Source organism: Denticeps clupeoides, unplaced genomic scaffold (assembly GCF_900700375.1).
Source record: "Denticeps clupeoides unplaced genomic scaffold, fDenClu1.1, whole genome shotgun sequence".
Lineage (NCBI taxonomy): Eukaryota > Metazoa > Chordata > Actinopteri > Clupeiformes > Denticipitidae > Denticeps > Denticeps clupeoides.
In genome coordinates this window covers 1-17,448 of record NW_021629959.1, presented here as the reverse complement: position 1 = coordinate 17,448, position 17,448 = coordinate 1, and the positions used below count along the sequence as shown (strand labels likewise).

Genomic DNA, 17,448 nt, shown 5'->3' with positions numbered 1-17,448 from the left:
TTGAAAATCTTGAACTTTAAACCAAAGGGGCTTGAACACATATCAAAGAGTGAAAACTCCCGCTTTACTGTCAAATTATGATGGAGAAAAGGCAAAAAGTTGGAGTGGTAAGCTTTTATTTGCAATACAACAAATAAAGTGCACACCTTCTAGAGGCAATGCAATACTGGGTCGATGAATGGAGCGGATGGAGCAGGCCCTATTGCCGACTCCCTGTTCTAAAAATCCGCTTAATATGACATATCAGATATTAAATTGACATCAGGGTGCGTAGCACCTGAAGGCCGAGGGCTGGAAAATCCCACCTAATCGATTCAGCTCCAAGCCTGTGAATGATCGTTGTAGAGCACACACAGACAAAGAAACCTGAAGAGAAGTTTAAAAAAAAAAAAAAAAAAAGAAAAAAGGCGGGAAAACATATCAAAGAAAGAAAATACCCCTTAACTTACTTAAAAAAAGCTAACAAAGTGATGTAAATACTTTCATTTTAAAAGTTTAACAATAGTTAAAGCTTACAGCACCTGGCATTCCCACGTAGTCTCCCATCCAAGTACTAACCAGGCCCAAGCCTTCTTAGCTTCTGAGATCAGACAAGATTGGGCAATTCTTCTGCTGGCATTGTCTGTAAGCAAACTCTGCTTGAAAATCTTGGACTTTAAACAAAAGGGGCTTTGAAAACATTATAAAAGTGCGAAAACTCCCGCTTTACTGTCAAATTATGATGGAGAAAAGGCAAAAAAAGCTAACAAAGTGCATGTAAATACTTTCATTTTAAAAGTTTTTCAATAGTTAAAGCTTACAGCACCTGGTATTCCCAGGTAGTCTCCCATCCAAGTACTAACCAGGCCCAAGCCTTCATAGCTTCTGAGATCAGACAAGAATGGGCATTCTTCAGCTGGTTTGTCCGTACACAAACTCTGCTTGAAAATCTTGGACTTTAAACAAAAGGGCTTTGAAAACATTATAAAGTGCGAAAACTCCCGCTTACTGTCAAATTATGATGGAGAAAAGGCAAAAAAAGCTAACAAAGTCATGTAAATACTTTCATTTTAAAAGTTTTTCAATAGTTAAAGCTTACAGCACCTGGTATTCCCAGGTAGTCTCCCATCCAAGTACTAACCAGGCCCAAGCCTTCATAGCTTCTGAGATCAGACAAGAATGGGCATTCTTCAGCTGGTTTGTCCGTACACAAACTCTGCTTGAAAATCTTTAACTTTAAACCAAAGGGGCTTGAACACATATCAAAGAGTGAAAACTCCCGCTTTACTGTCAAATTATGATGGAGAAAAGGCAAAAAAAGCTAACAAAGTCATGTAAATACTTTCATTTTAAAAGTTTTTCAATAGTTAAAGCTTACAGCACCTGGTATTCCCAGGTAGTCTCCCATCCAAGTACTAACCAGGCCCAAGCCTTCATAGCTTCTGAGATCAGACAAGAATGGGCATTCTTCAGCTGGTTTGTCCGTACACAAACTCTGCTTGAAAATCTTTAACTTTAAACCAAAGGGGCTTGAACACATATCAAAGAGTGAAAACTCCCGCTTTACTGTCAAATTATGATGGAGAAAAGGCAAAAAAAGCTAACAAAGTCATGTAAATACTTTCATTTTAAAAGTTTTTCAATAGTTAAAGCTTACAGCACCTGGTATTCCCAGGTAGTCTCCCATCCAAGTACTAACCAGGCCCAAGCCTTCATAGCTTCTGAGATCAGACAAGAATGGGCATTCTTCAGCTGGTTTGTCCGTACACAAACTCTGCTTGAAAATCTTGAACTTTAAACCAAAGGGGCTTGAACACATATCAAAGAGTGAAAACTCCCGCTTTACTGTCAAATTATGATGGAGAAAAGGCAAAAAAAGCTAACAAAGTCATGTAAATACTTTCATTTTAAAAGTTTTTCAATAGTTAAAGCTTACAGCACCTGGTATTCCCAGGTAGTCTCCCATCCAAGTACTAACCAGGCCCAAGCCTTCTTAGCTTCTGAGATCAGACAAGATTGGGCATTCTTCAGCTGGTTTGTCTGTACACAAACTCTGCTTGAAAATCTTGAACTTTAAACCAAAGGGGCTTGAACACATATCAAAGAGTGAAAACTCCCGCTTTACTGTCAAATTATGATGGAGAAAAGGCAAAAAGTTGGAGTGGTAAGCTTTTATTTGCAATACAACAAATAAAGTGCACACCTTCTAGAGGCAATGCAATACTGGGTCGATGAATGGAGCGGATGGAGCAGGCCCTATTGCCGACTCCCTGTTCTAAAAATCCGCTTAATATGACATATCAGATATTAAATTGACATCAGGGTGCGTAGCACCTGAAGGCCGAGGGCTGGAAAATCCCACCTAATCGATTCAGCTCCAAGCCTGTGAATGATCGTTGTAGAGCACACACAGACAAAGAAACCTGAAGAGAAGTTTAAAAAAAAAAAAAAAAAAAAGAAAAAAGGCGGGAAAACATATCAAAGAAAGAAAATACCCCTTAACTTACTTAAAAAAAGCTAACAAAGTGATGTAAATACTTTCATTTTAAAAGTTTTTCAATAGTTAAAGCTTACAGCACCTGGTATTCCCACGTAGTCTCCCATCCAAGTACTAACCAGGCCCAAGCCTTCTTAGCTTCTGAGATCAGACAAGATTGGGCAATTCTTCAGCTGGCTTGTCTGTACACAAACTCTGCTTGAAAATCTTGAACTTTAAACAAAAGGGGCTTTGAAAACATTATAAAGTGCGAAAACTCCCGCTTTACTGTCAAATTATGATGGAGAAAAGGCAAAAAAAGCTAACAAAGTCATGTAAATACTTTCATTTTAAAAGTTTTTCAATAGTTAAAGCTTACAGCACCTGGTATTCCCAGGTAGTCTCCCATCCAAGTACTAACCAGGCCCAAGCCTTCATAGCTTCTGAGATCAGACAAGATTGGGCATTCTTCAGCTGGTTTGTCCGTACACAAACTCTGCTTGAAAATCTTGAACTTTAAACCAAAGGGGCTTGAACACATATCAAAGAGTGAAAACTCCCGCTTTACTGTCAAATTATGATGGAGAAAAGGCAAAAAAAGCTAACAAAGCCATGTAAATACTTTCATTTTAAAAGTTTTTCAATAGTTAAAGCTTACAGCACCTGGTATTCCCAGGTAGTCTCCCATCCAAGTACTAACCAGGCCCAAGCCTTCTTAGCTTCTGAGATCAGACAAGATTGGGCATTCTTCAGCTGGTTTGTCTGTACACAAACTCTGCTTGAAAATCTTGAACTTTAAACCAAAGGGGCTTGAACACATATCAAAGAGTGAAAACTCCCGCTTTACTGTCAAATTATGATGGAGAAAAGGCAAAAAGTTGGAGTGGTAAGCTTTTATTTGCAATACAACAAATAAAGTGCACACCTTCTAGAGGCAATGCAATACTGGGTCGATGAATGGAGCGGATGGAGCAGGCCCTATTGCCGACTCCCTGTTCTAAAAATCCGCTTAATATGACATATCAGATATTAAATTGACATCAGGGTGCGTAGCACCTGAAGGCCGAGGGCTGGAAAATCCCACCTAATCGATTCAGCTCCAAGCCTGTGAATGATCTTTGTAGAGCACACACAGACAAAGAAACCTGAAGAGAAGTTTAAAAAAAAAAAAAAAAAAAAAAGAAAAAAGGCGGGAAAACATATCAAAGAAAGAAAATACCCCTTAACTTACTTAAAAAAAGCTAACAAAGTGATGTAAATACTTTCATTTTAAAAGTTTAACAATAGTTAAAGCTTACAGCACCTGGCATTCCCACGTAGTCTCCCATCCAAGTACTAACCAGGCCCAAGCCTTCTTAGCCTCTGAGATCAGACAAGATTGGGCAATCTTCTGCTGGCATGTCTGTAAGCAAACTCTGCTTGAAAATCTTGGACTTTAAACAAAAGGGCTTTGAAAACATTATAAAGTGCGAAAACTCCCGCTTTACTGTCAAATTATGATGGAGAAAAGGCAAAAAAAGCTAACAAAGTCATGTAAATACTTTCATTTTAAAAGTTTTTCAATAGTTAAAGCTTACAGCACCTGGTATTCCCAGGTAGTCTCCCATCCAAGTACTAACCAGGCCCAAGCCTTCATAGCTTCTGAGATCAGACAAGAATGGGCATTCTTCAGCTGGTTTGTCCGTACACAAACTCTGCTTGAAAATCTTGAACTTTAAACCAAAAGGGCTTTGAAAACATTATAAAGTGCGAAAACTCCCGCTTTACTGTCAAATTATGATGGAGAAAAGGCAAAAAAAGCTAACAAAGTCATGTAAATACTTTCATTTTAAAAGTTTTTCAATAGTTAAAGCTTACAGCACCTGGTATTCCCAGGTAGTCTCCCATCCAAGTACTAACCAGGCCCAAGCCTTCATAGCTTCTGAGATCAGACAAGAATGGGCATTCTTCAGCTGGTTTGTCCGTACACAAACTCTGCTTGAAAATCTTTAACTTTAAACCAAAGGGGCTTGAACACATATCAAAGAGTGAAAACTCCCGCTTTACTGTCAAATTATGATGGAGAAAAGGCAAAAAAAGCTAACAAAGTCATGTAAATACTTTCATTTTAAAAGTTTTTCAATAGTTAAAGCTTACAGCACCTGGTATTCCCAGGTAGTCTCCCATCCAAGTACTAACCAGGCCCAAGTCCTTCATAGCTTCTGAGATCAGACAAGAATGGGCATTCTTCAGCTGGTTTGTCCGTACACAAACTCTGCTTGAAAATCTTGAACTTTAAACCAAAGGGGCTTGAACACATATCAAAGAGTGAAAACTCCCGCTTTACTGTCAAATTATGATGGAGAAAAGGCAAAAAAAGCTAACAAAGTCATGTAAATACTTTCATTTTAAAAGTTTTTCAATAGTTAAAGCTTACAGCACCTGGTATTCCCAGGTAGTCTCCCATCCAAGTACTAACCAGGCCCAAGCCTTCTTAGCTTCTGAGATCAGACAAGATTGGGCATTCTTCAGCTGGTTTGTCTGTACACAAACTCTGCTTGAAAATCTTGAACTTTAAACCAAAGGGGCTTGAACACATATCAAAGAGTGAAAACTCCCGCTTTACTGTCAAATTATGATGGAGAAAAGGCAAAAAGTTGGAGTGGTAAGCTTTTATTTGCAATACAACAAATAAAGTGCACACCTTCTAGAGGCAATGCAATACTGGGTCGATGAATGGAGCGGATGGAGCAGGCCCTATTGCCGACTCCCTGTTCTAAAAATCCGCTTAATATGACATATCAGATATTAAATTGACATCAGGGTGCGTAGCACCTGAAGGCCGAGGGCTGGAAAATCCCACCTAATCGATTCAGCTCCAAGCCTGTGAATGATCTTTGTAGAGCACACACAGACAAAGAAACCTGAAGAGAAGTTTAAAAAAAAAAAAAAAAAAAGAAAAAAGGCGGGAAAACATATCAAAGAAAGAAAATACCCCTTAACTTACTTAAAAAAAGCTAACAAAGTGATGTAAATACTTTCATTTTAAAAGTTTAACAATAGTTAAAGCTTACAGCACCTGGCATTCCCACGTAGTCTCCCATCCAAGTACTAACCAGGCCCAAGCCTTCTTAGCCTCTGAGATCAGACAAGATTGGGCAATCTTCTGCTGGCATGTCTGTAAGCAAACTCTGCTTGAAAATCTTGGACTTTAAACAAAAGGGCTTTGAAAACATTATAAAGTGCGAAAACTCCCGCTTTACTGTCAAATTATGATGGAGAAAAGGCAAAAAAAGCTAACAAAGTGATGTAAATACTTTCATTTTAAAAGTTTTTCAATAGTTAAAGCTTACAGCACCTGGTATTCCCAGGTAGTCTCCCATCCAAGTACTAACCAGGCCCAAGCCTTCATAGCTTCTGAGATCAGACAAGAATGGGCATTCTTCAGCTGGTTTGTCCGTACACAAACTCTGCTTGAAAATCTTGGACTTTAAACCAAAAGGGCTTTGAAAACATTATAAAGTGCGAAAACTCCCGCTTTACTGTCAAATTATGATGGAGAAAAGGCAAAAAAAGCTAACAAAGCCATGTAAATACTTTCATTTTAAAAGTTTTTCAATAGTTAAAGCTTACAGCACCTGGTATTCCCAGGTAGTCTCCCATCCAAGTACTAACCAGGCCCAAGCCTTCATAGCTTCTGAGATCAGACAAGAATGGGCATTCTTCAGCTGGTTTGTCCGTACACAAACTCTGCTTGAAAATCTTTAACTTTAAACCAAAGGGGCTTGAACACATATCAAAGAGTGAAAACTCCCGCTTTACTGTCAAATTATGATGGAGAAAAGGCAAAAAAAGCTAACAAAGTCATGTAAATACTTTCATTTTAAAAGTTTTTCAATAGTTAAAGCTTACAGCACCTGGTATTCCCAGGTAGTCTCCCATCCAAGTACTAACCAGGCCCAAGCCTTCATAGCTTCTGAGATCAGACAAGAATGGGCATTCTTCAGCTGGTTTGTCCGTACACAAACTCTGCTTGAAAATCTTGAACTTTAAACCAAAGGGGCTTGAACACATATCAAAGAGTGAAAACTCCCGCTTTACTGTCAAATTATGATGGAGAAAAGGCAAAAAAAGCTAACAAAGTCCATGTAAATACTTTCATTTTAAAAGTTTTTCAATAGTTAAAGCTTACAGCACCTGGTATTCCCAGGTAGTCTCCCATCCAAGTACTAACCAGGCCCAAGCCTTCTTAGCTTCTGAGATCAGACAAGATTGGGCATTCTTCAGCTGGTTTGTCTGTACACAAACTCTGCTTGAAAATCTTGAACTTTAAACCAAAGGGGCTTGAACACATATCAAAGAGTGAAAACTCCCGCTTTACTGTCAAATTATGATGGAGAAAAGGCAAAAAGTTGGAGTGGTAAGCTTTTATTTGCAATACAACAAATAAAGTGCACACCTTCTAGAGGCAATGCAATACTGGGTCGATGAATGGAGCGGATGGAGCAGGCCCTATTGCCGACTCCCTGTTCTAAAAATCCGCTTAATATGACATATCAGATATTAAATTGACATCAGGGTGCGTAGCACCTGAAGGCCGAGGGCTGGAAAATCCCACCTAATCGATTCAGCTCCAAGCCTGTGAATGATCTTTGTAGAGCACACACAGACAAAGAAACCTGAAGAGAAGTTTAAAAAAAAAAAAAAAAAAAAAAAAGAAAAAAGGCGGGAAAACATATCAAAGAAAGAAAATACCCCTTAACTTACTTAAAAAAAGCTAACAAAGTGATGTAAATACTTTCATTTTAAAAGTTTAACAATAGTTAAAGCTTACAGCACCTGGCATTCCCACGTAGTCTCCCATCCAAGTACTAACCAGGCCCAAGCCTTCTTAGCCTCTGAGATCAGACAAGATTGGGCAATCTTCTGCTGGCATGTCTGTAAGCAAACTCTGCTTGAAAATCTTGGACTTTAAACAAAAGGGCTTTGAAAACATTATAAAGTGCGAAAACTCCCGCTTTACTGTCAAATTATGATGGAGAAAAGGCAAAAAAAGCTAACAAAGTCATGTAAATACTTTCATTTTAAAAGTTTTTCAATAGTTAAAGCTTACAGCACCTGGTATTCCCAGGTAGTCTCCCATCCAAGTACTAACCAGGCCCAAGCCTTCATAGCTTCTGAGATCAGACAAGAATGGGCATTCTTCAGCTGGTTTGTCCGTACACAAACTCTGCTTGAAAATCTTGAACTTTAAACCAAAAGGGCTTTGAAAACATTATAAAGTGCGAAAACTCCCGCTTTACTGTCAAATTATGATGGAGAAAAGGCAAAAAAAGCTAACAAAGTCATGTAAATACTTTCATTTTAAAAGTTTTTCAATAGTTAAAGCTTACAGCACCTGGTATTCCCAGGTAGTCTCCCATCCAAGTACTAACCAGGCCCAAGCCTTCATAGCTTCTGAGATCAGACAAGAATGGGCATTCTTCAGCTGGTTTGTCCGTACACAAACTCTGCTTGAAAATCTTTAACTTTAAACCAAAGGGGCTTGAACACATATCAAAGAGTGAAAACTCCCGCTTTACTGTCAAATTATGATGGAGAAAAGGCAAAAAAAGCTAACAAAGCCATGTAAATACTTTCATTTTAAAAGTTTTTCAATAGTTAAAGCTTACAGCACCTGGTATTCCCAGGTAGTCTCCCATCCAAGTACTAACCAGGCCCAAGCCTTCATAGCTTCTGAGATCAGACAAGAATGGGCATTCTTCAGCTGGTTTGTCCGTACACAAACTCTGCTTGAAAATCTTGAACTTTAAACCAAAGGGGCTTGAACACATATCAAAGAGTGAAAACTCCCGCTTTACTGTCAAATTATGATGGAGAAAAGGCAAAAAAAGCTAACAAAGTCCATGTAAATACTTTCATTTTAAAAGTTTTTCAATAGTTAAAGCTTACAGCACCTGGTATTCCCAGGTAGTCTCCCATCCAAGTACTAACCAGGCCCAAGCCTTCTTAGCTTCTGAGATCAGACAAGATTGGGCATTCTTCAGCTGGTTTGTCTGTACACAAACTCTGCTTGAAAATCTTGAACTTTAAACCAAAGGGGCTTGAACACATATCAAAGAGTGAAAACTCCCGCTTTACTGTCAAATTATGATGGAGAAAAGGCAAAAAGTTGGAGTGGTAAGCTTTTATTTGCAATACAACAAATAAAGTGCACACCTTCTAGAGGCAATGCAATACTGGGTCGATGAATGGAGCGGATGGAGCAGGCCCTATTGCCGACTCCCTGTTCTAAAAATCCGCTTAATATGACATATCAGATATTAAATTGACATCAGGGTGCGTAGCACCTGAAGGCCGAGGGCTGGAAAATCCCACCTAATCGATTCAGCTCCAAGCCTGTGAATGATCTTTGTAGAGCACACACAGACAAAGAAACCTGAAGAGAAGTTTAAAAAAAAAAAAAAAAAGAAAAAAGGCGGGAAAACATATCAAAGAAAGAAAATACCCCTTAACTTACTTAAAAAAAGCTAACAAAGTGATGTAAATACTTTCATTTTAAAAGTTTAACAATAGTTAAAGCTTACAGCACCTGGCATTCCCACGTAGTCTCCCATCCAAGTACTAACCAGGCCCAAGCCTTCTTAGCCTCTGAGATCAGACAAGATTGGGCAATCTTCTGCTGGCATGTCTGTAAGCAAACTCTGCTTGAAAATCTTGGACTTTAAACAAAAGGGCTTTGAAAACATTATAAAGTGCGAAAACTCCCGCTTTACTGTCAAATTATGATGGAGAAAAGGCAAAAAAAGCTAACAAAGTGCATGTAAATACTTTCATTTTAAAAGTTTTTCAATAGTTAAAGCTTACAGCACCTGGTATTCCCAGGTAGTCTCCCATCCAAGTACTAACCAGGCCCAAGCCTTCATAGCTTCTGAGATCAGACAAGAATGGGCATTCTTCAGCTGGTTTGTCCGTACACAAACTCTGCTTGAAAATCTTGGACTTTAAACCAAAAGGGCTTTGAAAACATTATAAAGTGCGAAAACTCCCGCTTTACTGTCAAATTATGATGGAGAAAAGGCAAAAAAAGCTAACAAAGTCATGTAAATACTTTCATTTTAAAAGTTTTTCAATAGTTAAAGCTTACAGCACCTGGTATTCCCAGGTAGTCTCCCATCCAAGTACTAACCAGGCCCAAGCCTTCATAGCTTCTGAGATCAGACAAGAATGGGCATTCTTCAGCTGGTTTGTCCGTACACAAACTCTGCTTGAAAATCTTTAACTTTAAACCAAAGGGGCTTGAACACATATCAAAGAGTGAAAACTCCCGCTTTACTGTCAAATTATGATGGAGAAAAGGCAAAAAAAGCTAACAAAGTCATGTAAATACTTTCATTTTAAAAGTTTTTCAATAGTTAAAGCTTACAGCACCTGGTATTCCCAGGTAGTCTCCCATCCAAGTACTAACCAGGCCCAAGCCTTCTTAGCTTCTGAGATCAGACAAGATTGGGCATTCTTCAGCTGGTTTGTCTGTACACAAACTCTGCTTGAAAATCTTGAACTTTAAACCAAAGGGGCTTGAACACATATCAAAGAGTGAAAACTCCCGCTTTACTGTCAAATTATGATGGAGAAAAGGCAAAAAGTTGGAGTGGTAAGCTTTTATTTGCAATACAACAAATAAAGTGCACACCTTCTAGAGGCAATGCAATACTGGGTCGATGAATGGAGCGGATGGAGCAGGCCCTATTGCCGACTCCCTGTTCTAAAAATCCGCTTAATATGACATATCAGATATTAAATTGACATCAGGGTGCGTAGCACCTGAAGGCCGAGGGCTGGAAAATCCCACCTAATCGATTCAGCTCCAAGCCTGTGAATGATCTTTGTAGAGCACACACAGACAAAGAAACCTGAAGAGAAGTTTAAAAAAAAAAAAAAAAAGAAAAAAGGCGGGAAAACATATCAAAGAAAGAAAATACCCCTTAACTTACTTAAAAAAGCTAACAAAGTGATGTAAATACTTTCATTTTAAAAGTTTAACAATAGTTAAAGCTTACAGCACCTGGCATTCCCACGTAGTCTCCCATCCAAGTACTAACCAGGCCCAAGCCTTCTTAGCCTCTGAGATCAGACAAGATTGGGCAATCTTCTGCTGGCATGTCTGTAAGCAAACTCTGCTTGAAAATCTTGGACTTTAAACAAAAGGGCTTTGAAAACATTATAAAGTGCGAAAACTCCCGCTTTACTGTCAAATTATGATGGAGAAAAGGCAAAAAAAGCTAACAAAGTGATGTAAATACTTTCATTTTAAAAGTTTTTCAATAGTTAAAGCTTACAGCACCTGGTATTCCCAGGTAGTCTCCCATCCAAGTACTAACCAGGCCCAAGCCTTCATAGCTTCTGAGATCAGACAAGAATGGGCATTCTTCAGCTGGTTTGTCCGTACACAAACTCTGCTTGAAAATCTTGGACTTTAAACCAAAAGGGCTTTGAAAACATTATAAAGTGCGAAAACTCCCGCTTTACTGTCAAATTATGATGGAGAAAAGGCAAAAAAAGCTAACAAAGTCATGTAAATACTTTCATTTTAAAAGTTTTTCAATAGTTAAAGCTTACAGCACCTGGTATTCCCAGGTAGTCTCCCATCCAAGTACTAACCAGGCCCAAGCCTTCATAGCTTCTGAGATCAGACAAGAATGGGCATTCTTCAGCTGGTTTGTCCGTACACAAACTCTGCTTGAAAATCTTTAACTTTAAACCAAAGGGGCTTGAACACATATCAAAGAGTGAAAACTCCCGCTTTACTGTCAAATTATGATGGAGAAAAGGCAAAAAAAGCTAACAAAGTCATGTAAATACTTTCATTTTAAAAGTTTTTCAATAGTTAAAGCTTACAGCACCTGGTATTCCCAGGTAGTCTCCCATCCAAGTACTAACCAGGCCCAAGCCTTCATAGCTTCTGAGATCAGACAAGAATGGGCATTCTTCAGCTGGTTTGTCCGTACACAAACTCTGCTTGAAAATCTTTAACTTTAAACCAAAGGGGCTTGAACACATATCAAAGAGTGAAAACTCCCGCTTTACTGTCAAATTATGATGGAGAAAAGGCAAAAAAAGCTAACAAAGCCATGTAAATACTTTCATTTTAAAAGTTTTTCAATAGTTAAAGCTTACAGCACCTGGTATTCCCAGGTAGTCTCCCATCCAAGTACTAACCAGGCCCAAGCCTTCATAGCTTCTGAGATCAGACAAGAATGGGCATTCTTCAGCTGGTTTGTCCGTACACAAACTCTGCTTGAAAATCTTGAACTTTAAACCAAAGGGGCTTGAACACATATCAAAGAGTGAAAACTCCCGCTTTACTGTCAAATTATGATGGAGAAAAGGCAAAAAAAGCTAACAAAGTCATGTAAATACTTTCATTTTAAAAGTTTTTCAATAGTTAAAGCTTACAGCACCTGGTATTCCCAGGTAGTCTCCCATCCAAGTACTAACCAGGCCCAAGCCTTCTTAGCTTCTGAGATCAGACAAGATTGGGCATTCTTCAGCTGGTTTGTCTGTACACAAACTCTGCTTGAAAATCTTGAACTTTAAACCAAAGGGGCTTGAACACATATCAAAGAGTGAAAACTCCCGCTTTACTGTCAAATTATGATGGAGAAAAGGCAAAAAGTTGGAGTGGTAAGCTTTTATTTGCAATACAACAAATAAAGTGCACACCTTCTAGAGGCAATGCAATACTGGGTCGATGAATGGAGCGGATGGAGCAGGCCCTATTGCCGACTCCCTGTTCTAAAAATCCGCTTAATATGACATATCAGATATTAAATTGACATCAGGGTGCGTAGCACCTGAAGGCCGAGGGCTGGAAAATCCCACCTAATCGATTCAGCTCCAAGCCTGTGAATGATCTTTGTAGAGCACACACAGACAAAGAAACCTGAAGAGAAGTTTAAAAAAAAAAAAAAAAAAAGAAAAAAGGCGGGAAAACATATCAAAGAAAGAAAATACCCCTTAACTTACTTAAAAAAAGCTAACAAAGTGATGTAAATACTTTCATTTTAAAAGTTTAACAATAGTTAAAGCTTACAGCACCTGGCATTCCCACGTAGTCTCCCATCCAAGTACTAACCAGGCCCAAGCCTTCTTAGCCTCTGAGATCAGACAAGATTGGGCAATCTTCTGCTGGCATGTCTGTAAGCAAACTCTGCTTGAAAATCTTGGACTTTAAACAAAAGGGCTTTGAAAACATTATAAAGTGCGAAAACTCCCGCTTTACTGTCAAATTATGATGGAGAAAAGGCAAAAAAAGCTAACAAAGCCATGTAAATACTTTCATTTTAAAAGTTTTTCAATAGTTAAAGCTTACAGCACCTGGTATTCCCAGGTAGTCTCCCATCCAAGTACTAACCAGGCCCAAGCCTTCATAGCTTCTGAGATCAGACAAGATTGGGCATTCTTCAGCTGGTTTGTCCGTACACAAACTCTGCTTGAAAATCTTGAACTTTAAACCAAAAGGGCTTTGAAAACATTATAAAGTGCGAAAACTCCCGCTTTACTGTCAAATTATGATGGAGAAAAGGCAAAAAAAGCTAACAAAGTCATGTAAATACTTTCATTTTAAAAGTTTTTCAATAGTTAAAGCTTACAGCACCTGGTATTCCCAGGTAGTCTCCCATCCAAGTACTAACCAGGCCCAAGCCTTCATAGCTTCTGAGATCAGACAAGAATGGGCATTCTTCAGCTGGTTTGTCCGTACACAAACTCTGCTTGAAAATCTTTAACTTTAAACCAAAGGGGCTTGAACACATATCAAAGAGTGAAAACTCCCGCTTTACTGTCAAATTATGATGGAGAAAAGGCAAAAAAAGCTAACAAAGCCATGTAAATACTTTCATTTTAAAAGTTTTTCAATAGTTAAAGCTTACAGCACCTGGTATTCCCAGGTAGTCTCCCATCCAAGTACTAACCAGGCCCAAGCCTTCTTAGCTTCTGAGATCAGACAAGATTGGGCATTCTTCAGCTGGTTTGTCTGTACACAAACTCTGCTTGAAAATCTTGAACTTTAAACCAAAGGGGCTTGAACACATATCAAAGAGTGAAAACTCCCGCTTTACTGTCAAATTATGATGGAGAAAAGGCAAAAAGTTGGAGTGGTAAGCTTTTATTTGCAATACAACAAATAAAGTGCACACCTTCTAGAGGCAATGCAATACTGGGTCGATGAATGGAGCGGATGGAGCAGGCCCTATTGCCGAACTCCCTGTTCTAAAAATCCGCTTAATATGACATATCAGATATTAAATTGACATCAGGGTGCGTAGCACCTGAAGGCCGAGGGCTGGAAAATCCCACCTAATCGATTCAGCTCCAAGCCTGTGAATGATCGTTGTAGAGCACACACAGACAAAGAAACCTGAAGAGAAGTTAAAAAAAAAAAAAAAAAGAAAAAAGGCGGGAAAACATATCAAAGAAAGAAAATACCCCTTAACTTACTTAAAAAAAGCTAACAAAGTCATGTAAATACTTTCATTTTAAAAGTTTTTCAATAGTTAAAGCTTACAGCACCTGGTATTCCCAGGTAGTCTCCCATCCAAGTACTAACCAGGCCCAAGCCTTCATAGCTTCTGAGATCAGACAAGAATGGGCATTCTTCAGCTGGTTTGTCCGTACACAAACTCTGCTTGAAAATCTTGAACTTTAAACCAAAGGGGCTTGAACACATATCAAAGAGTGAAAACTCCCGCTTTACTGTCAAATTATGATGGAGAAAAGGCAAAAAAAGCTAACAAAGTCATGTAAATACTTTCATTTTAAAAGTTTTTCAATAGTTAAAGCTTACAGCACCTGGTATTCCCAGGTAGTCTCCCATCCAAGTACTAACCAGGCCCAAGCCTTCTTAGCTTCTGAGATCAGACAAGATTGGGCATTCTTCAGCTGGTTTGTCTGTACACAAACTCTGCTTGAAAATCTTGAACTTTAAACCAAAGGGGCTTGAACACATATCAAAGAGTGAAAACTCCCGCTTTACTGTCAAATTATGATGGAGAAAAGGCAAAAAGTTGGAGTGGTAAGCTTTTATTTGCAATACAACAAATAAAGTGCACACCTTCTAGAGGCAATGCAATACTGGGTCGATGAATGGAGCGGATGGAGCAGGCCCTATTGCCAACTCCCTGTTCTAAAAATCCGCTTAATATGACATATCAGATATTAAATTGACATCAGGGTGCGTAGCACCTGAAGGCCGAGGGCTGGAAAATCCCACCTAATCGATTCAGCTCCAAGCCTGTGAATGATCTTTGTAGAGCACACACAGACAAAGAAACCTGAAGAGAAGTTTAAAAAAAAAAAAAAAAAAAAGAAAAAAGGCGGGAAAACATATCAAAGAAAGAAAATACCCCTTAACTTACTTAAAAAAAGCTAACAAAGTGATGTAAATACTTTCATTTTAAAAGTTTAACAATAGTTAAAGCTTACAGCACCTGGCATTCCCACGTAGTCTCCCATCCAAGTACTAACCAGGCCCAAGCCTTCTTAGCCTCTGAGATCAGACAAGATTGGGCAATCTTCTGCTGGCATGTCTGTAAGCAAACTCTGCTTGAAAATCTTGGACTTTAAACAAAAGGGCTTTGAAAACATTATAAAGTGCGAAAACTCCCGCTTTACTGTCAAATTATGATGGAGAAAAGGCAAAAAAAGCTAACAAAGTGATGTAAATACTTTCATTTTAAAAGTTTTTCAATAGTTAAAGCTTACAGCACCTGGTATTCCCAGGTAGTCTCCCATCCAAGTACTAACCAGGCCCAAGCCTTCATAGCTTCTGAGATCAGACAAGAATGGGCATTCTTCAGCTGGTTTGTCCGTACACAAACTCTGCTTGAAAATCTTGGACTTTAAACAAAAGGGCTTTGAAAACATTATAAAGTGCGAAAACTCCCGCTTTACTGTCAAATTATGATGGAGAAAAGGCAAAAAAAGCTAACAAAGTCATGTAAATACTTTCATTTTAAAAGTTTTTCAATAGTTAAAGCTTACAGCACCTGGTATTCCCAGGTAGTCTCCCATCCAAGTACTAACCAGGCCCAAGCCTTCATAGCTTCTGAGATCAGACAAGAATGGGCATTCTTCAGCTGGTTTGTCCGTACACAAACTCTGCTTGAAAATCTTTAACTTTAAACCAAAGGGGCTTGAACACATATCAAAGAGTGAAAACTCCCGCTTTACTGTCAAATTATGATGGAGAAAAGGCAAAAAAAGCTAACAAAGTCATGTAAATACTTTCATTTTAAAAGTTTTTCAATAGTTAAAGCTTACAGCACCTGGTATTCCCAGGTAGTCTCCCATCCAAGTACTAACCAGGCCCAAGCCTTCATAGCTTCTGAGATCAGACAAGAATGGGCATTCTTCAGCTGGTTTGTCCGTACACAAACTCTGCTTGAAAATCTTGAACTTTAAACCAAAGGGGCTTGAACACATATCAAAGAGTGAAAACTCCCGCTTTACTGTCAAATTATGATGGAGAAAAGGCAAAAAAAGCTAACAAAGTCCATGTAAATACTTTCATTTTAAAAGTTTTTCAATAGTTAAAGCTTACAGCACCTGGTATTCCCAGGTAGTCTCCCATCCAAGTACTAACCAGGCCCAAGCCTTCTTAGCTTCTGAGATCAGACAAGATTGGGCATTCTTCAGCTGGTTTGTCTGTACACAAACTCTGCTTGAAAATCTTGAACTTTAAACCAAAGGGGCTTGAACACATATCAAAGAGTGAAAACTCCCGCTTTACTGTCAAATTATGATGGAGAAAAGGCAAAAAGTTGGAGTGGTAAGCTTTTATTTGCAATACAACAAATAAAGTGCACACCTTCTAGAGGCAATGCAATACTGGGTCGATGAATGGAGCGGATGGAGCAGGCCCTATTGCCGACTCCCTGTTCTAAAAATCCGCTTAATATGACATATCAGATATTAAATTGACATCAGGGTGCGTAGCACCTGAAGGCCGAGGGCTGGAAAATCCCACCTAATCGATTCAGCTCCAAGCCTGTGAATGATCGTTGTAGAGCACACACAGACAAAGAAACCTGAAGAGAAGTTTAAAAAAAAAAAAAAAAAGAAAAAAGGCGGGAAAACATATCAAAGAAAGAAAATACCCCTTAACTTACTTAAAAAAGCTAACAAAGTCATGTAAATACTTTCATTTTAAAAGTTTTTCAATAGTTAAAGCTTACAGCACCTGGTATTCCCAGGTAGTCTCCCATCCAAGTACTAACCAGGCCCAAGCCTTCTTAGCTTCTGAGATCAGACAAGAATTGGGCATTCTTCAGCTGGTTTGTCCGTACACAAACTCTGCTTGAAAATCTTGAACTTTAAACCAAAGGGCTTTGAAAACATTATAAAGTGCGAAAACTCCCGCTTTACTGTCAAATTATGATGGAGAAAAGGCAAAAAAAGCTAACAAAGTCCATGTAAATACTTTCATTTTAAAAGTTTTTCAATAGTTAAAGCTTACAGCACCTGGTATTCCCAGGTAGTCTCCCATCCAAGTACTAACCAGGCCCAAGCCTTCATAGCTTCTGAGATCAGACAAGAATGGGCATTCTTCAGCTGGTTTGTCCGTACACAAACTCTGCTTGAAAATCTTTAACTTTAAACCAAAGGGGCTTGAACACATATCAAAGAGTGAAAACTCCCGCTTTACTGTCAAATTATGATGGAGAAAAGGCAAAAAAAGCTAACAAAGTCATGTAAATACTTTCATTTTAAAAGTTTTTCAATAGTTAAAGCTTACAGCACCTGGTATTCCCAGGTAGTCTCCCATCCAAGTACTAACCAGGCCCAAGTCTTCATAGCTTCTGAGATCAGACAAGAATGGGCATTCTTCAGCTGGTTTGTCCGTACACAAACTCTGCTTGAAAATCTTGAACTTTAAACCAAAGGGGCTTGAACACATATCAAAGAGTGAAAACTCCCGCTTTACTGTCAAATTATGATGGAGAAAAGGCAAAAGG

The 17,448-nt window shown here is 38.7% G+C and overlaps 10 pseudogenes; all 10 read right to left on the bottom strand.

Moving 5' to 3' along the window:
- Positions 1-1,908: 1,908 nt before the first annotated feature.
- On the bottom strand, positions 1,909-2,027 carry LOC114778374 (uncharacterized; annotated as a pseudogene).
- Positions 2,028-3,106: 1,079 nt separating this feature from the next.
- Positions 3,107-3,225, bottom strand: LOC114778373 (uncharacterized; annotated as a pseudogene).
- A 1,639-nt stretch (positions 3,226-4,864) lies between these two features.
- Positions 4,865-4,983, bottom strand: LOC114778372 (uncharacterized; annotated as a pseudogene).
- A 1,636-nt stretch (positions 4,984-6,619) lies between these two features.
- On the bottom strand, positions 6,620-6,738 carry LOC114778371 (uncharacterized; annotated as a pseudogene).
- Positions 6,739-8,379: 1,641 nt separating this feature from the next.
- Positions 8,380-8,498, bottom strand: LOC114778370 (uncharacterized; annotated as a pseudogene).
- Positions 8,499-9,853: 1,355 nt separating this feature from the next.
- LOC114778369 (uncharacterized) lies at positions 9,854-9,972 on the bottom strand (annotated as a pseudogene).
- Positions 9,973-11,883: 1,911 nt separating this feature from the next.
- LOC114778384 (uncharacterized) lies at positions 11,884-12,002 on the bottom strand (annotated as a pseudogene).
- Positions 12,003-13,358: 1,356 nt separating this feature from the next.
- On the bottom strand, positions 13,359-13,477 carry LOC114778383 (uncharacterized; annotated as a pseudogene).
- Positions 13,478-14,272: 795 nt separating this feature from the next.
- LOC114778382 (uncharacterized) lies at positions 14,273-14,391 on the bottom strand (annotated as a pseudogene).
- Positions 14,392-16,027: 1,636 nt separating this feature from the next.
- On the bottom strand, positions 16,028-16,146 carry LOC114778379 (uncharacterized; annotated as a pseudogene).
- Positions 16,147-17,448: the final 1,302 nt, after the last annotated feature.